Source organism: Metopolophium dirhodum, chromosome 1, assembly GCF_019925205.1.
Source record: "Metopolophium dirhodum isolate CAU chromosome 1, ASM1992520v1, whole genome shotgun sequence".
Classification (NCBI taxonomy): Eukaryota; Metazoa; Arthropoda; class Insecta; order Hemiptera; family Aphididae; genus Metopolophium; species Metopolophium dirhodum.
The window spans coordinates 107,355,803-107,369,687 of record NC_083560.1 but is presented as its reverse complement, the minus strand read 5'-3'; the positions used below and the strand labels follow the sequence as shown (position 1 = coordinate 107,369,687).

Below are 13,885 nucleotides of genomic sequence, written 5' to 3'. Positions count from 1 at the left end.
CGTTGCAAGATAGATAGACGGGATTTTTGGAGCCACGAAACACAATTTACAAACAACTATCAACGGGGGCGCGCAGCACGCGAGTGACAGCTAGTAGTTAAAAACCAAAAAATACGATTTATCCAAGTTTATTTTAGGTATGGTTTATTTTACTCAAATAATTTATCTTTGTTTTAAATAACATTTACAATTTACATTAAAAAAATGGATAAGTCCTATCTCATAGAATTACAAAATAAATGTTAAATTGTCTAACCATTTTTTAATCTTTTTCTTGAATTTTAATGTTCTCTTTTATTCATTTCCAATAAACTACAAAAAGTATGTAGTAAAGAAAATGTAAGCAACAAGTTTTATACTACCTGCAATTCCATAATTAAATACGTAGGTTTACACATATTAATACCATAATAATTTAATCTAGGTATCATAATTATTATTAAGAGGACGTGATACCCGCATGTGTTGTCTCCGTCCTACAAGTGCATAACATAGACAATTTTACGCTCAGAAAAACACGTGTAGCTCCGTTAATTTAAAAATTAGAGTAAATTGACTTCTTATAAAATCTAAAGGTAAGATTATTATCTAGACAACCCCAAGAGCTTTTTATTATATTTTAATTTTTGAGTGAGTCATGAGTACTTTTAAATGTACAAACAATTTACAATTTTTAAATACTCATAGTTCGCTTTAAAATTAAAATATAATTAAATGCCTATGAGGTACGACGGGTGGAGAACGAGAGAGTTTCTGCCGGCGGCGGCCGGTACTCGCTTTGCGTGACTTGCCTTCCCGTCCCGCCTTGTGCCTTTGCGGCCCGGTGGTGCTGCCTAGCTCGTGGTGGCGGTTAACAAAAGTATAGACCGGTCGCTGCGGTATCTGTACTTTGTACTGGTTGCCGCTGCGTACCGTGTCAATTGTTACATTAATTATTATAACTTTGTATCTGTACCTAAAAAACAAAACATTGCGAATATTACATATGGTGTTAAATCGCTATTCAGATCAACCGTAGTTTTAGGATTTATGATACAATTCAAATGAGAATAAGATTAACCATATCCTTTAAGATTTAGCAAAATCAAATTTGCAGTGGATTCAATATTCGTTGCAAATACAATCGAAACCATGTAATGTACCTATATACTTACATATTATATAAGTATATTTCAGAAATAAACATTTTATATATTATATTCTCTATGTACAATTATAGGTACCTAATAGTATAATGTATATAATATGGTGTTATATTTATATAAGTACATTTCTTTGTAACCGGTTTCGCTTCAAAATATTAACATGATGGATCATTGTAGACTGGAATAAAAATTCTGGTTCGCAGCAGTATATTATCAGGTAGGCAATCTACTTGCGGTAGATCACGAACCCAGTGCTGTTTGTACGTAAGTGTATGATTTAACTCTAAAGTATCAAACTTATACCAAGTTTATAATATGCCAACTAAAGTGAACAAAAAAAACAAAACAAAACGAAATAAGGAAAAGTCTTTCTATACTACTATACTAGCTGATCCCGCTGGCACTTCGTTGCCCGTTAAATGTACCAATTCTATATGACTCAAACTTTGTTCAATTCGTTATTTAATATTCGGTGTATGGTGTATGGTGTTCAAAATTTATCTTAACTTTTCTGTTGCCCGGAATAAAAATTCTGATTCGCAGCAGTATATTATCAGGTAGGCAATCTACCTGCGGTAGATCGCGGACCCCGTGCTGTTTGTACGTAAGTGTATGATTTAACTCTAAAGTATCAAAATTGTACAAAGTTTGTCATTTTTACTTAATTCCACCTTCGAAGGATTAATATGATCAATTAATACAAAAGCCTAACGCAACCGTACTAAAATCCGATGAATAAAAAAACAAATTTAACACTTTTTAAATTAGCCTATCTTCTTCCCAGTGTCTAATTTACACATAAATATTCATTTTTATCTTCTATACTATAAAATGATAGCATTTGTTTGTATGTTCGGGATAAACTCCGAAACTACTGGACCGATTTCGAAAATTCTTTCACCAATACAAAGCCACATTCTTTGTGAGTGACATAGGCTAATTTCAAAAGGGAAGTGATCACCCCCGGTAGGCGCTCAAACAGGAATTTTGAGATTTACGATATCACAAATTGGTAGTGAATAATTATAATCGTTAATTACTCCACTAAAACGCAACATTTTTGAAAATCGTTTCTTATTGCACGGTGAAAATATGAGAAGAACCTCTATTCCAAATTTCAAGTCCGTACGTTGAGTAGTTTTTGAGATACAGCGATCAGTGAGTCAGTGGTATTTGGATTTTATATGTATAGATAACTAATTATTGACTAACATTATCGAACTTTATTTATGCCCAAAAACTGCTCCGTGATATCCTCTTTCATTTAAAAAAATCTGCATGACAATTGGATAAGAAGTTTCGAAGCCAAACCGTAACAAAGATCTTTTGCTTGATTTCAGTTTTATATTTATAGATAGATAAAATGAAGTCGGTTTTTTTTTTCGGGATAAACTCCAAAACTACTGAACCGATTTGGCTGATTTTTTTTTTGTTTTGTTCGTAATTGTCAGGACAAGGTTCTTATGAAAGAACATTTTAAGAAAATTCACCAGAAAAGTAGGAAAAAGGGATGTAAAAAAAAACAACAGTAGCGCCATCTGTCCAGAAAAAAATAAACTAAATACTAAAAAATGTTGTTTATTGTTGCAGATTAAAATAATAATAGTGTACAATTTAGTGGCCTCTGTTTGTATAATAGGTTCAGAGATGGGCAAACTTTTCGACCGACAATTGATGAACCACCTGTATACTTAAATCTCGTTCATATCCCACCCACACCAATCTTTTACTTTTACCAGAATTTTTACAACTCACCCACTGCTCCATTAGTTTGTCTTTATTTTTTATTGCCTCATAAACTTGCGTTTTTCCACACTTACATTTCACCATAAGTTCCTTCACTGAAAGATTCTCATGTTGCTTTAACTCGATTAATTTTATTTTATCCGATAGCGTAAGAGTTGTTTTTTTCGACATTTTAAACGATAGACGGGAAACGCAACGACGCAAACGACACGAACTTAACGATATACGATTTGATACTGAACAAAGCAACTCAGATAATAATATTGTATGCGTATACATATTAATTGTATTAGTTTTTAATGTCATCGTACGCGCTCGTATATCGATTATCTATGGGTATCGACAGTACAAAAATAAATTTATTACACGAAAATCGTGTTATATTACCGTCTTAGCGAGGGTTTTCATCAACTTTCATTACAAAAACGTGTCCGTTTCTGGCTTGGCGAGATTTCCGTCTTAGCGGGATAAAATTATATGTAATTTGAAACGGGACTAAACAAATATTCCGTAATACCGGGGTTTCCGTCTTACCAAAGTTCCGTTTTAGCGAGGTTTTACTGTACTATATATATATATATATATTGGTTGCTATTGGTCAATCGGGCATGTTTGTTGATTTTTATTATTAATATATTGACGAAAAATAATAATAAAAATCAACAAACATGCCCGATTAACCAATAGGTAACCATATAGGTATATATATATAGGTGTATATAAATGAATGTTTGTGTGTAGATTAGACCTCTGGGAAGAAGATAGATTAATTTAAAAAGGGTTAAATTTGGTTTTTTTTATTCATTGGATTTTAGTACGGTTAGGTTAGGTTAGGATTTTGTAATAATTGATTATATTAATCCACCGTAGGTGGAATTTAGTAAAAACGACAAACTTCGTATAACTTTGATACTAAATAGTTAAATCAGCTATTTTTGATAAAAATATATTTATCATTAATACCGCTAAAAACATTTCAATACGTTTTCATTAACCATTTTTTATATTTACTTGCCGATCACATTAATCGATAAAATTTGAATAAAAATTATACATAACATCCTCTGGAGACAAAATAAACAACCAATCACGGCCGAAGCTGTGACGGGTTGGCTAGTATTAAATAAAAAAAAAATACTCGGTGATAAAATAAATTCGCCAAAAAAAGGTTGTCTCTACACTTTTTTAAAAAATTGGCCATATTACAATAAAAAAACTTTGTCAAACTCAGAATGTAAAAAACAGCTAAGTAAAGAAAAAAAAGCAGGTCTTTAAGCACTATAATAAAGATATGATATCAAAAATAAATGCCAAGTAAATTGAATTCAAGTACATTTATTTTGTTTCAATAATTGATTTGTTTGGCGAGAAATTATAAGCTTTATATTATGACACAGCACTTAAAATAACATGAACAAAATAAACAAAAAGCTTTAGAAGTTCTTTATAGTTTTTATAATGTTCATTGTAATGTACATTTTTAAGCAAAATAATTTCTCGCAATGTAAATAAATTATTGAAACAAAAAATATGTACTTCAATTCAATTAACTTAGCATTTATTTTTGATATCACATCTTTATAGTGCTTAAATATCTGTTTTTATTTATTCTTAGCTGTTTTTTTAAACGGAGTTCGTCTAAGTGTTTTTGTTGTGATTATAATTTATGCGATAACCCTCCCGGACATAAAAGGTATACTTAATAATAATATTGACAACTCGTACAACCTAACATGATAAAAATAATTATCATAATTCATCACACAATAATATAATAATATTTAAGCAACGAAAATCAATTAATTTCATTTTTATAACATTACAATATAAGAGATCGACGGTCGACCGGTCTCCATCGCTGACATACGCGGCGGCCGACAGTCAGGATAGTGAATTTAACGATGCCGCCCAAAAACGATGAATACCATCCAAACGTGTTTCGCCGCCACCGTCGCGTTACTCGTTGTCGCTATCGGCTGGTGGGCCGCCGAAGCCATGGTCTGTTGCAACAGTAGTTCAGTCGAGTGTTGCCAGAACGAAAATCGCACGTTCCACACGGTTGAGACGATCGGCGGCGGCACGTGCGATGATAACCGGACGTCCGTGCAAGTCTGGAAGTGCGTTGTCCGCCAGGTCAGCTGTACGATCTGCAAGTGCGGTTCTGCGGACCGGCAGGGTCGGACGGCGACGAGTAGGTACCTGCGGCTGATGATGCAGATATTATTGCATACGATCGAGGTGGTCAGCGGCGGCAGCAAGTCGAACGGTCTCGATTGCAGACATACGGCGGAGGCCGACAGTAACGAAAGAGAATGCCAACAGTAGTGCGCACACGATGAATACCGTCCGCTCGTGTTTCGCCGGCACCGTAGCGTTTCTCGTTGTCGCGATTGGCTGGTGGGCCGTCGATGCCATGGTCTGTTGCAACAGTAGTTCAGTAGCGAGCGGCGGCGTCTTGCTGGAACAATAATTGAAAGTTTCACATGATCGAGACGATCGGTGGCACGTGCGATGACAATCGGACAGCAGTGCAGGTATGGGACTGCTGTCCGCCAGGCCGGCCGTACGATCCCGAAGTTTGGTTCTGCGGTCCGGTTGGGGTGGACGGCGACGAGTACCGGCGGAGAATGATGCAACGACTGCGGGACGGATTCCGGGCAGTGGCCGATGCGGTGATGGTGGGTTACGATTATGAGCAGCCAATGTGCAACGCCACGCAAGTGCTAGTCGGCGTGCCCGCCGTGGAGGTGAGCGTGCTGATGGAAGCGGACTCGTCGGTCGTCGAGTTGCCGCCGGACTACTGCTTCGACCTGACGCCATCCGATGAGCTCACGGCCCGGACGTGCCGGCCACGCGACCAGTACTGTGGTCAAGATGGTTACACGTGTGTCAACAAATGCTGCAAGCGCGACAAGATAATCGTCGTCGACGAGTAAGTCCACGGCAACCTATGCATAAGTATATAAAGTAGTATAAAATATAATACACAGCTTCTAATATATTTTTACAATAACAGTTGAAAAATATGAAAAATACATATGCACAATTTTATTATAAATATTTAAAGTTTTAATTTCGACAAAATGTATGAAGCCTTACTTTTAAAAAGTGGGTAAGTGGATGTCACTCTGGTTACAAGTGGATCAATGTATAATGAATTGTATTGAACCTGAATTCAATGATATTATATCATTGTTTAAGAAAAATGATTCTGAGCGGAGATGGTTTGTCTGTCTGGATATTTTATATTGTTATTATTTATTACCTATAGGCTATACTATAGCTAACCTAACAAAATAATATGTTAATTAAACTTATCTAATTAGATTTTAGAAATTATTATTTATTATTATATTATTTTTAGTAATTAGTAATTAGTTAATAATACTTATTGTATGTTTATATGCACTTATTCAATAATAAAAAATTTTTCTATAAAAGTCGATCCTCAAAGGTGAAGTATATTTTTAGTAGATCGTGACCAAAAAAAGTTTGGCCGCCCCTGGGCTATAGCCTTTAAATTTAATTAATATTATAATATTATTAAATTTATTCGTTTCTATGGTGATGAACAAAGCGTTAGAAATTAAAATCATGTTTTTAGTGGTTTTTTGTAATTTGTCGGTGGTTTTTCGGTGGAATTAAATTACGATTGAGTAAATTGAAAAATTACCTCTTTAAAGTAGGTACCATCTTGGTCCAATTTGCTAATATATAAGATACTATATGTTGAAATCAAAGCACTCCTTCTGGTAGAAAATTTGTATCTAGGATAAAAAAAAAATAAATTAATAAATTCCATTTTAAAACCACAAGCTTTTAAAATAATTTTGTAGTTAAAAATGTTTATACATATGAATAATATAATATAAGTATAATTTAAAATATTCTAGGCTGCCAAACCGTCTCTGCTCAGAACCACATGATATTTATAATTGAATTCAAATTTACAGTCACCCACTTGCCCGCTTTCTTTTGTTTATTTAAAAAAAAAAATGTTGTTCACCTCATTATAAATTCCTGGGCACGCCACTGCCTATGCATATATAATTTGGCTGAGGGTGGGTCGTTCTTCTCTAGCGTAGGTTGCAAGTGAATGACTGTAATGTATGGTGTTAAATTTGAATTCAATGATATTATAATAGAAATGTATACGAAAAAATATTCTGAGAGGAGATGGTTTGTCAGCTAAGGATATTTTATATTATATGTATTTCTATTGTTATTATTAATACGGTAGCCGGTTAAGTTGAATTAATATTGTTTGTTTATTATCATATAGGTACAGTTATATACTTTAGAAGTTTCAAGTACCCACGAATAGTATTTTTAAAATATAACAGATAACTAAAATCGTTCTCCTTTATTTGAATATCTATAGATGGTTTCATCCAAATTTGAAAATAAAAGAACTATAAAAAATTACTGTTTTTTTATTGTTTAGATTTTTTGGTTACTGAATAATCTACTTACGTGCAACCTTGTTTTAAATTTTCAATCCTTACCCATAAAAGTTTAAAGTTGTATACATTTTTAACTATAAAATAATTTTAGAATTTTCAATTTCATAAATTTTGTCAAATTATGACCTTTAAATGCTCTAAATAATTTTAAAAAAAAATTATCATTAGCCAAGAGCCATTAATGGATGGCTGCTTAACATTCGTGTTATTCTACTTTAACTTTTATCATAAAAACTTCTTGTGCTAAAAATAGTATAGATTTTTTATGTCAAATAAAAATATAAAAAAAAATTGCTCAGTTTTTGACTAGGTACCATGGTTTTAAATTAATTAACATGTAACAGTGTAGACATTTTTTTGAGTTGGGTAAAAGTATATTATCTATTATAAAAGGTGACATCCTACAATATTTGCGCTTGCAGTTGGAACTGCACTTGCATAATTTGTACGTGTAATATGTTACGTCTTAGAGGGCTGTAGTCTATATGGGTAGATAAGTAAAATATATTTTTTATCAATTTTTTCAATCGATGCTTCACACAAAATGTGCAACAATTTTGCAATTTTGCTATCTTTATTTTAATTTTAATTGTTCCACTTGCTGATTAAATTAAGATTGGTATAAAGTATAAACTATAAATTAATAAATAACATGGTCATAAATTGAAAACAATTTTGGCGCAATTTTACTGGTACATTGTGAAGGTTACTACAACAGAACATTTCTGTAGACATACTATATAATATTATTTTTTTTTTTTTTTTGTATTTGTTCATTGAAACGACCTCAAGGTCTTCGTCAATGCTTATCACAAGTGGGTAGTAGGGAGACCATGTGATCTATTTATCTATGTATATATATCACTATATACATGATACTACCCCCCTTCTCCAAGAGGAGACATGTGCGGTCTTCACTTCCCGTGGAGTGGGACATAGTTGGAAACCGGATGACGCGATCGGACGACAGCATGGGGATTTTTGGTGGTTGCATAGAACCACACAATTTTTTTGCACTTTGCTATGAATCGAACCGATGACTGTGCGAGTCGTAGTCAACTACGTGATCACTGCACCACTCCGGCCCCAATATATAATAATATATAAGTGATAAGTTATAACACCTGGGATGACTGGTTTGAACTTGAATCCCGGATTATAATATACATATATCCATTTATCACCTACGTCCATTTGTTTTAAATGTTTTTCAGTTTCGATTTTGTAATATTAATATGATAATCTTAAAATACATTTAAAATAATATTCATATTTGCTTATGTTTTTTAGACGTATTTGGCTGGTATATGAATATTAAATAGTTAAATAGGTATTTTGTAATAATACATGTGAAATATTTCACAAAAACGTGAAACATTGAAATTTTTTTAACACAAATAAATACACAGTTTATTTATTTTTTTAACACAATGTTCAGTGTTCTAAATTCTAATGCAAGAGTTCAGTAGGTATACAATATAAATGTATACTATTGTATACCTACTTTTATAATTTAAACTACAAAATATTTAAAAATGTTGAATACCATTTTAAATGTATAATATCGAAGGTTAGGTATACATTTAGGTACCATACAATTATGAAGGTGATTTATGACGATTATATGTAAATATATAAATTATTAAAAATGAAATAAAATTTATTAAAATACTATTTCACTTGTTTGAAATATTTCATTTTTTTAAATTTCATGACATTTTCAAACACTAACTATGCAGTAGCGAGCATGCTTTTGGTTATTTAACAACATAACATACAGTTATGTACCTACAAGATAAAATAACTAATTATTGTTGATTGTTATTCCGTATTCACAGTTTACACAAACAATACTATGGTGCTATGGTGATATAGTTATTAAAATATTAATACTTATGACGATTCAATTGATATTATTTTAGAATATAATTACTAATTACAATAGATTTTCATCATTCCAAAACAACAAGCCAGTTGAAATTCATACAAATAAATTAAGATTAAGATTTCTAGTTTTATGTATGTTTGATAAATGATAATTATAATTGATGTTAATTATTAATTAGTGTTTTCAAATATACCGTAGGTAAGCTTGTTTGCATTTATATATAAATTTAAATGTAGCAACATTTTTATAATTAAGCTTTGTAGTCTAAACTCTAAATATCATGCATTTTAGCCTTTGGGTATGAAAAAGTAAATTTAATTCAAAAATCAAATCTTGGAAGATGATATTTTATTTACACGTAAACAATCATCTTCATCTATATCTAAATACTAATAATATCCAAATTTTTTATTGATATGTAAAAATTTGAATTTCCCGTTATATTATCTAAATAATAACGTTTTATATTTATCTTTATCTAGATGTTTTTGTGGAATTACCTGTTTCTTATCTAGATATTTTTACTATCTGAGTTCAACACAGTTAATGCCCGTATGCATAGTCAATTTATGTAAGTAAGAATACTGAAACATGGACATTTTTTCAATCTATTTAGTTACCTATAAAGTAGGTACAACTAAGGTTACGTTTAGTTCATGAACTATCTAGGTACATTATAGACTAATCAAATAAAGACGATAAACTATATTATATACAAAATAGGTACTACAATTCAAAAATAATAATTATATCGCAGAAAAATTGAAACATTGCAAAAACCCCACTTATTAACACAGTCAATTTTTTTACCTTAAACAATACAGAGTTGGTTCTGCTGAGTAAACATTAGCATTGACATTGCCATTATTAACAGTTATCGTTTTTCTGCACCGAATCATTATTATCCCCTTAATTACACTAACGAGTATAATATTATATTATACAGTGGTCCGGATTGGAAGCAGAGCGAGAAGCTGTTCACGTTGTCCGCCTATGAAACAGACGCGGACGGCCATCCTGTGCGCCAGTCGAACAGCACGGTGCTCGTCGATCTCCTGTCGATGGCTTAATTCAAAAATGTTGTATGCAAAAAATATTGAATTTTACAGTAGAGCCAATTCAATTTTTTTTAATTTTGTATGTATCACTGAAGAGATTATGCAATAATGAAACCAGATAGAACAGTTGTGATGCACTGCTTCTTTACCCTATTAATAGTATATAAGGAATATTTTTGAGTAGAAGACATTTTAAAGATAAATAAATTAAAACTGTACTTAACACATTTAATTAACACACACCCAATATGGCGGGAAAAATTTCATAGACGGTAGAAATGTTGTAAGTGCTCACTTAACACATTATTGCAAAATTGTTATTAATACACAATTATAGGACTTTTTAGAAATTACAATATTTTATTATAGTACTTATCACATAATAGTCCGCTATCTATTGACTTAAATATGTACAATATCACTTACCACATATTTGCAAACATACAACTATTACTATTCTTATACTATTATACTCTTATACTATCATTTACGTCAAAGAATGAACTTACAACATTATTGAATTAGGCCCTCGCTGTATTCCCATGTGAAATTATTGCACGACAGGTTCAAGTTGACCACGGATGGCAGCCTTTATACAGTACTGACAAAGACAAGCTCGTACCGGACAAAAAATACTGCTTTTTTAGCCAACATATACAATTTTATTGACAATCACAGAAAAAAAAAACTAAAAAATTTGAAACTGAAAATGTCCCTGAACAAATCAAAATATTGATCGTGTATAGAAATTTATAGTATAAACAACCAGTTAAAATTGCATGTATATACGGTATTTTGTTTTGGAGTTATTATAGTAATATCTTTGGACTATGCATACCTACTCGTAATGATGAATAATTGAATTAATTAATTAATTAAGATCAATACCTATCAATAATTTAACAATTTTAAAAGATAAAGCGATTCAAGATCAAAAAAGCTTAAAAGCATAAAAAGAGACTTTAAAGATAATTGAATCCGATTAATGTGTGTGATAGTACCAATGAATAGTAATAATAATGAATGTATGCAGCCGCTATAATTGTTTTGAGTGGGTGGTGGATGGTTGTGGTACCTACACAACTATAGAAGCAAGTATTAATGACTTGATTTAAATTTTTACTTGAAGATAATAATTATTTATATGATTTTAAGTTACATACACGACACTAACATTTAATATTCATACACGACAATACGATATTACTTATTAGTTATTATCTATTTACTTACACAAAATACAAATACATACATCCATAATAAGTAGTTGAACGGATTATTTTTCAAAAATACCTACCTACCTTTGTTAATTACAACTTAAAAAAATTAATTTAATTTTGATTAAAAAATATTTATTACTCATATATTTTATTTGCAACTATTAACTTTTATATTATTTACTCATTTTAAACGTTGATAAAAAAAGTTTTTGTTGGATTCATAAAGGGGAAAAAATAATAATCGACGGTATAGGCGTTTGTATAAAGTTTAACATTTTTTAATATAACTTAGAATGAACATCGACGCTACTGGTTTTCTCTATTAAATTTGTATATTACATGGTTATAAATATATAATTATTAATTTATATTTAATATTTTTCCAGACTGCCACATCACCGGAAACTTAATTTTCATAATTATATGTGTGTCAATGATGCTGACTGCCAATTTAATTTTGTTCTTGCTAACTGCTATTCATTGTTCAAGAATTAAATCTGAACTCAATAAATTTATCCATACATATTCAAAAACAAAAAGTTTTCTTGTTAACAGAGAGATGTAAGAATACAGTAGAGTACTATTCTTTCACATACCTAATATTGTGTGTTGACTACTTTTGGTACCTATACATAATATTCATTATTTAAACATTATTAGATATTTAAAACATAAATCCCTGTGAGGCAAGTTGAAATATAAGTGATAAGCGTCTTTAATTATGAAGACAATGAGAAATCTATATTTTTAACTTGTACTATATTACAACATATTATTTAGGTAATATTCTAATATAAATTGTAATATGACGTTATTAATAATTAATTATTAGTTATTAATAATTATTAATCTAAACATTTTATAAATTTGAGTTTGTAGTTTCCCTCTTCTCCACAGGACAATAAAAATCTTCTAACAGTTTTTGATTTATTGGTCAAAAATATATAAAATCTTTCCATTTGACTCAATATAACTTATAATTTTTAATTGTTGGCAGATTTGTAATGAACATCAAACTATTTCTGATTATGGGAATTCCATGGTCATTTGAGATAATATCTATATTCTTCCAATATAAATGGAGCATATTGGAATTTTGTAATGCAATTAAAAGACTACAAGGAGTATTCATATTTATTATACTTGTCGCCAAGGGCAAAGTTATTACGGACATACGGAAAAAGTTTAGAGGTTTAATGGATCAGAGTGAATCGACACAAATTAACACTGTCACCGGGTCATCATAAAAGTGGCACTGGGCAGTGCTCATAAAAGTTATATAATATAGGATGCAAACATTATTATATTATAATATATTAAGACTCTAAGGCCTAAAAAAATCATTATTTTTGTGCATTTAAATATTACGTTTTTGTTTTTTGAGGTGTAATAATAAATGACGAACGCTGAAGTTTCAGGTTTTCAAAAATCCTATATATATCTTATAATTTTCATTATTACCTATCTACTGTACGAATGAATATTTTTTACGATGTACAATAAACTACCTAAATACAGTACCTGTCTACCCATCGCCCGTATGCTAAAGCTATAAGAACGTACCTACTGAGCGTCTGAGTCATATCGCGGTAGTTGTTTTTGCAGCATGCCTGCAAACGAAATTCTATTACACGATGGTAATAAAAAATACAATAAATAAATGTATGGATTATGGAAAAATTATGTATACATTATTACGGTCTTAATATTTATAGCATGTCACCAGCACGCCCATTAAACATTTTTAGTTTAAACCCGTTGTTTTTGTTTGGGCTGGTTTCTGCTGAAATCCCGTATGTTTGTGCTACGTTTGTGAAGTTTGAGCACCTAAATACTGCAAGTTATTTGCAAGTATATTTTTGAATTTGCAAGTCCAAACTCTCACTGTGAAACCAAAAAATCAAAAGTTTGACCAAGTTCACGTAAACAATACATTTTGACCCAGAACTTTGAAATCAGTATCAAACTAAAACTTATGACTAGCAAGAATTTTCAAGTATGTTTATGTAAGTATATAGCATACAATGTTGATTAACATTAAACTCGTAGTTAATCGGTAGCTGATAAATTCTTGGTAAAATGTAATATTGGATAGGTAAATTCCAACTGGATCATTAATTGACTCTTATTGTGTAGGTAAATATTTAAAAAAACTCACTAGCTTTAATGTGTTATATAATATAGTTACTTATGTAATATCATGTATAAATGAAAAGTGAACAAAATGTTTAAATCATTGAATACGACGTATAATTATTAACATAGGTAGGAATTGAATAATAATATTTCGAATAATTTATTTCTTTTCCAGAAATTTAAATTTTACAGACTACAGATATTAATAAATTAGTATGGTACAACATTC

At 30.9% G+C, this 13,885-nt stretch overlaps 1 long non-coding RNA gene and 1 pseudogene across 1 annotated transcript; one reads left to right on the top strand and one right to left on the bottom strand.

The window, feature by feature from the left end:
- Positions 1–3,570: 3,570 nt before the first annotated feature.
- LOC132934740 (G-protein coupled receptor Mth2-like) overlaps positions 3,571–13,885 on the top strand; it is a 39,566-nt pseudogene continuing 29,251 nt past the window's right edge.
- LOC132934743 (uncharacterized) lies at positions 5,715–11,889 on the bottom strand. The gene is made up of 3 exons (XR_009663064.1): positions 10,810–11,889; positions 6,565–6,658; positions 5,715–5,839 (listed from the first exon to the last, which is right to left on the bottom strand). It is a non-coding gene; the product is annotated as an uncharacterized LOC132934743 (long non-coding RNA).